This window comes from Acipenser ruthenus, chromosome 18 (genome assembly GCF_902713425.1).
Source record: "Acipenser ruthenus chromosome 18, fAciRut3.2 maternal haplotype, whole genome shotgun sequence".
NCBI classification, from domain to species: Eukaryota; Metazoa; Chordata; class Actinopteri; order Acipenseriformes; family Acipenseridae; genus Acipenser; species Acipenser ruthenus.
In genome coordinates this window covers 8,195,157-8,201,345 of record NC_081206.1, presented here as the reverse complement: position 1 = coordinate 8,201,345, position 6,189 = coordinate 8,195,157, and the positions used below count along the sequence as shown (strand labels likewise).

The following is a 6,189-nucleotide window of genomic DNA, read 5'->3' as shown; positions in this document are numbered from 1 at the left end:
CAATGGCTGGTAAATAAGTTTGCAAATGTTTTTTTTTTACCAATGTTTGATTTTTTTTTTTTAAACTGAATATATATATATAAAAAAAAGAAGTGCAACTTGTGACGTTATAGTTTGTTACTTTTTCCAATTGTTTAGGGTCACACAATGTGTCAGTGGCTGAGGTGGGATTTGAACCGGGGACCTCCTGGTTATAAGGCTGTGTCTTTAACCACTGGACCACACTGCCTCAAGGTGTGGTCCTGTGGTTAAAGAAACATATGTAACATCTTATTTAACTGTGGTGTCCCATGGCAAGCTGTAATTACACAGTTACAATATACTGTACAGTACATCCAGACAAATCACTAAAACAACATCAAACTCAAAAGCAAAGTCTCATATTCAAAGCAGAATTCCATTGAACTGATTTATCTGCTCACGTCTACAACCTATACAATCAACATAAAACCTTTTATAGCATTTTAAATTAAATTATAAGTCTCTTATTTATATTTTCAACTTGTTCCATAAGTTTGTTGTCTAGTATAAAAATATTATTTCTTATCCAGGGTGCAACCAAATCAACGTAAGTTATAATTATGTGTGAGAATCCTATACAAATTGAGGGGCTGGTTTCTTCATGGCCTCATATGCTTACAATTTAAAATAAGTCTAGAAATTCAAATAGTGTTATGTATGATCTATCATATTGTTAATTTGAAGTGGACATTAATTCAGGATTCGTTCAATACATATCCATGTTGTTGATATTTTTAAATATGTGTTTATTCATAATAAATTAATGCTAGCGTTGGGGTTAAGTTCTTTGATGTATTTGAATTTAATAGTAAATCATATGCTTGTTCGTCTATAATCACATCTGAATTACAGACACTCATTATGAGGTATTACCCCTCTATGTAAGACAGATTCATTGTCTCAAGTTTTAACCTATGAATTACGAATGAATGTTTAAAGTTCTGGATGAAACTCTACACCTATTCTATTTGTTTTAAATGTGTGCTGTATTGTAATAATGTGTTAAATTAATATATGATTTGGTTTTGCAAATGATAAGAAACTAGCACCACATATCATAGCTTTAACAAACAAACAACGTTCTCAATGGCAAAGCAGCAGTGAAGAGGCAATAGTAGCAGCAGGAATGGCATGACAAAGACGGAAAAGTTATAGTACTGCAATGAACTGTATTTCAAATTGCAGAAATAAAATCATTCTGAAAGAAAACTGTGGTTACAGCCCAGATTAACCACAGTGTAATGTAATATTGCACCTTCGCTGCAGAAAATCAGGATACGGCTTAAATTACTGTCAGTACACTAGCACAATCCTTTTTGAGCGACTGTTTTCCTCCTATGTAATTGTTTTACCTGTTTAATATCATATGATGTGTGTTCTGTATGATTCTCTATTGCTGTTTCTGCAGAGGCCATTATTTGCCATGCTTACTAACTATTCCAGCTTCTGAAAAGACTCCTCAAGTAAAATAGGGAAGCAGTGCACTGCACGCCAAAGCCTGTGCAACTGTGAAATATGTGATCAGCATTAAGGATTATTTTTCAGAAGCAAATCTTGCTGGGATAGTACGCATGGAATTGCAAGCATAGAATAATGTCCAGTCCAGAATCATATTAAAGGACAGATCTCAAACCCCAGTGCACTAGAGCGGACATTTTGAAAAGAGCTTTGAAACAGACTTTAAAGTTATAAGTGTAAAAAGTTGTCAGGATGTTAACAATGAAAAAATAAATTACAGGTACATTATTTAAACAGTTGTAACGCTATATTTTCCAGAATCCCACTACCTACTCTTTAAGGTAGCAATTAAATATTAGGAAAATATATGTGATATATAGTATGATATATTCTTTTCTGGTTTCCTAGTAATAAAGCTTGTTGTTGCAGCGATGGTACGTGTAATGATAAACATAGTTGACTCACATGTTTTGATTTAAGGTTATATTATCCCTAAATATGGTAACATGATGGTGGACGAAAAAGCCTTAACCTTGTAGATTGTGTTTTATAGACATGTATATTGCTGCTCTTAAGATTTCAGGGAAAATGAAGATCTGTTCTGTGATATAAGGCTTTAATGACAGCTCTGATAAGATATACTACATTCCCTCGCTCATTTTTTTCAGGCTTACCCCATTAATGGTGAGAATTTTTCTTTAAGCAAATATTGATATCTAAATAAAATGTCTTAAGAGCCCTGAATAGCAGTAAAGATATGTGTTGGCAAGCACAACAAGATTCAAAGCTGCCCCACAGTTTTACACTGATATATTTTTGGCAAATTTTTACTATATTTGTCCCTTGTTTAGCGAAACCTTCGTGCCAGTCCATTTTGTTTACACACCCTTAGCAATACTAATTTGATATTGTATTATAAGTGATCAATTTATAGGTGTTGGAAAAAAATAAAAACACATGCCATATGTAGTGGACACTTTCTTGTAAATGGGTTGTCCCTCAAATGGATGATCCATGCTCACATACCATGTAACACGGATGTTGAATCAGTGTTACCCTGGTTGCCCATGGCCCCCAACTCCTTTATCAGCATTACAGCGGTAGATTCTAATATATTATTGTAGCATTACCACTATATTGGATTAACCAAAGAAGCGACAATACGGAAAAACCTCTTTGACGGACAATACAGAAAAAAAACAACTTTGTCACGGATCATTAACTAAATAATCTAGGTTAATTTGCTTTCCCATGACACACATTTTAAAGAACGACACAGAATCGCTTCGCTAACCATGGGTCACCTGGGCTTCGTGAAATGATTTGGGATCTTTTGCATGCTCTCCAAAAAATCTGATCTATTTATTTATTTTGCTCCAGCGAGATAAAAGGACATGTTCCTCAAAATGAAGTACTTTTAAACAAAGTGCGTAAGAACTGAAGTAAACCACGTTCTAATAGGAACTGAGCAGCAGACACACAAATAATAATTCCAGCAAGTTTGAAAACTACAAATGGGACACCCTGACAATTGCAGTGTATTCGGACCATTGCAAGACACAGCATAACCAGCACTGGTATATGGCAGCACAATGGCACTCATATGGTGCAATAGTATAGCAATGCATTACCAGTGTGTGCTGCATTGGCTCATTACATTTTAATACCATTAGTCCAAAGTATAACAATCCTACCACTGGGGCACCACTTTTCCTATGGCTGGTTGGAGCTGCCCTTGTGGAACCACTGCATTGTCACTGAAGATGGTTTGTGAAGGGGAGATAGAAAAAGTGGTTCTTAATTGGTAATCCAGTTGAGCGAACACTGTAACTGATATCCCAAAGTCTTTTCCTGTACAGCTCCTCCGAGGAGCCTCCCACGCTCAGCTCAATGGCACTGTACAGCTGCTGGCTCACTCATGCATGCCTGTGACACAAAGATCAGTTAGCTGTGACTACTCACATTAGACTGGCATTCAGCATCAAACAATATTAAACCAGTGAAAGGATCCAAGGTCTGTCACGACTGAAAGGGGGGAAAGAAATATTAATACATGTTATTCCATCAGTCTACTGGCCCATTATGGTGTGTGTTTCTATTTATTTGTCTTTGCTCTTTACCACAACTGAAAACTTTTTTTGTTTTTTTTTTAGATTGGTTCTGGTATAGTTACTTAACTATATTATTTAACTCCATTTTTTTTTTCTTCTAAATTTTTTCGGTTTGGTGTTATATATACGGTGGCTCACTGAGGACACTAAAATGAGAAATTTACTTGGTTGAGATACTGAGATAATCTATCATCTGATCTTGAGATAACGGTTTGAAATGTTGAGATCTTGAGATCATTTATCACGTGATCTCGATATAACACATTGCTATTTTTTTCCCACTGTCCTTAATGAGCCACCGTAGTGGTACGCCAGCAAGTAAAGCATTATTTTAAATCCCTCAAGCTCAGACAATGCATGTACCCAAATCCTGCTGGGCAGGCAGTTGCATTTTCAGAAAGGAACTCTGGTCTGGATACTTGTATATGATTTAATCCAGTAGCATTCATTTATGCCAATGTGCAGGCAATTGAATGCGAAACCCTCATTTTTTTCCACATGTTAACTCTGTTATTTGAAATATTTGTGTATTTCATTGTTTTGTTTACCAGACTGTGATTGGAGTGTTTTTTGATACCGTTATCTGAACTCTGACTCCAGGTGTTATTTAGGGAAAAAGAAAGAAAACAATAAAGAAGGAATGAAAGCATATTGAGATGCTTAGTTAGTCCAGGATTGTACTATACAGGTGGGTTTGTGTCATGAAGGTGCACTGTGGATAATCCTTGCCAGACTGCTGTATAGTTGCGCAGGCCTTATGTTTTATAGACCTTGTATGCTGAAGCACCCAGGATCAATGACCTGGGGCATTCTTTAGCAATCACTTTCCTCTGTTGAAATGAAAGGCTCAGCACTTACTAACTCCTTCCAGTCGCGTTGGAAACTGATTTACACAACCCATTTTATACGATTCATTAAATGACTTACAGCTCGTTTCACAGACCCTGATTAGCAATAATGTTAATTTGGGCAAGTTAGTCCGCGATTCGTGCTAATCAGTCTGTGAAACAAGCCTAAGTGCTTCGTATTAGTTCTCAAATCCACAGGGCTTTTGAATGAACCTAAACATTTTTTTAGAAATTGGGTGTTTGAAACACAAGTTACTGTAAATACCACTCTTTAATTGATTAATCAAAAAAAGACTTTATTAAATCATTTTTAATAAGAGCAGGAGTTTTGTAATTCACAGTTCTGAAAATATATGGCTACAAGTATATTGCAAAATGCACACATTTTACAGTGTATTATATATTTTTTAAAAATGTTTAGAGTGTATGCTGTAATAGACATAGTTTTAGTGTTGTGTCAATATCGTATCTATATTTATAGTTAAATATCTCCAATGGGAATTGGGGAAAGCTGTACTGCAGTTGGTTTACAAGCATCAAAGCCTACAGTACTTGGATTTGTTTAGCAGTGGGGATTCTTTAATTGCACTATCACACACAACCAATCGTATCTGCCAACTTGAAAATAGTGAAAATAGAACTGGATTTAAAACAGAACAAAAGTATGTACAGTATGTGTTCCAATAGACTTCCATTAATATCCGATAAGATATTTATTTTGAGCTTCTCCTGTCGAAAGATAATAATAGATAGTAATAGATTTCCTTACCTGTAATTTACATATTTACAAATGTGTTTGATTATTTGTTATTATTTAGTTCCCAATATAAACGCTTCAAAGTGAAACATTTGCTATTGCACAACATCATTTAGATATTTAATTTAACATCATGCAATCAAAGAAACTTAAAAATGAAATTGCAAAAGTCTACCGGAAACCATAAGAGTTTCATGTTAGATTTCAAAATGCCACATTTTTCAATTTTTGTCAGTTTTTCATTAAGTATATGGAAAACTACAACGCGGTATGTAATTCAATATGTTAATGTAGCATTATTCATCAAGTTTCATTCCACTTTATGAAGCTAAATTAGTTACCATGATTCTATAGGGCCATAGCTGTACACAAGACATTAAATTGTCTTGGATTTTCCCTGCCTGAACACTTTTATGAGCACACTCCCCCCCCCCGAGTTTCAAACAGGAACACAAAGTCAACACGCCCATCAGCACTGTGTGTGTTTCTGCCTGCCATATTGTCTTATAACCCGAAAATGAAACAAAAAACACATGTTCTGTAACAATGGTTTAAACCTATAGTATGTTGTGTGGCCCTTAATTCCAGCTCTCCTTGTGTCCGCATGTGCCCTGCATTGCAACTGAAGATCAATCGTAAATGCGAAGATCCGTGATAGTGATGATTCAGATTGGTATTTATTTATCTATTTTGGTGTAAATAGGTCACTCACCTTTCTTTGAATTGCTTCCTTCTTAATAACTTAATGTAAAAGATAGCACTTACAGTTAGGTTTAGATCCAAGAACTCAAGATAGGAAGGCTTAACTATCCTTATCATGCCCAATTTTTCACCAGTGAATGGCATACACCCTTTTTGAAGAGTTAACTGTGGTCTGCAATGGTAGACAAGGCTTAGTTATTCATTGCTGTATGGTAAAGCTAACATACAGTAAGTTCAGTACACTGGGCCCAGTTCAACTTTTATCTGGGAAAGAGGGTTTTAGGAAAATAGT

The 6,189-nt window shown here is 35.4% G+C and overlaps 1 protein-coding gene across 2 annotated transcripts in view; it reads left to right on the top strand.

The window, feature by feature from the left end:
* Nucleotides 1-6,189, top strand: part of LOC131698607 (hepatocyte nuclear factor 4-alpha-like) — a 34,694-nt gene that overhangs the window by 13,872 nt on the left and 14,633 nt on the right. The window lies entirely within an intron of this gene.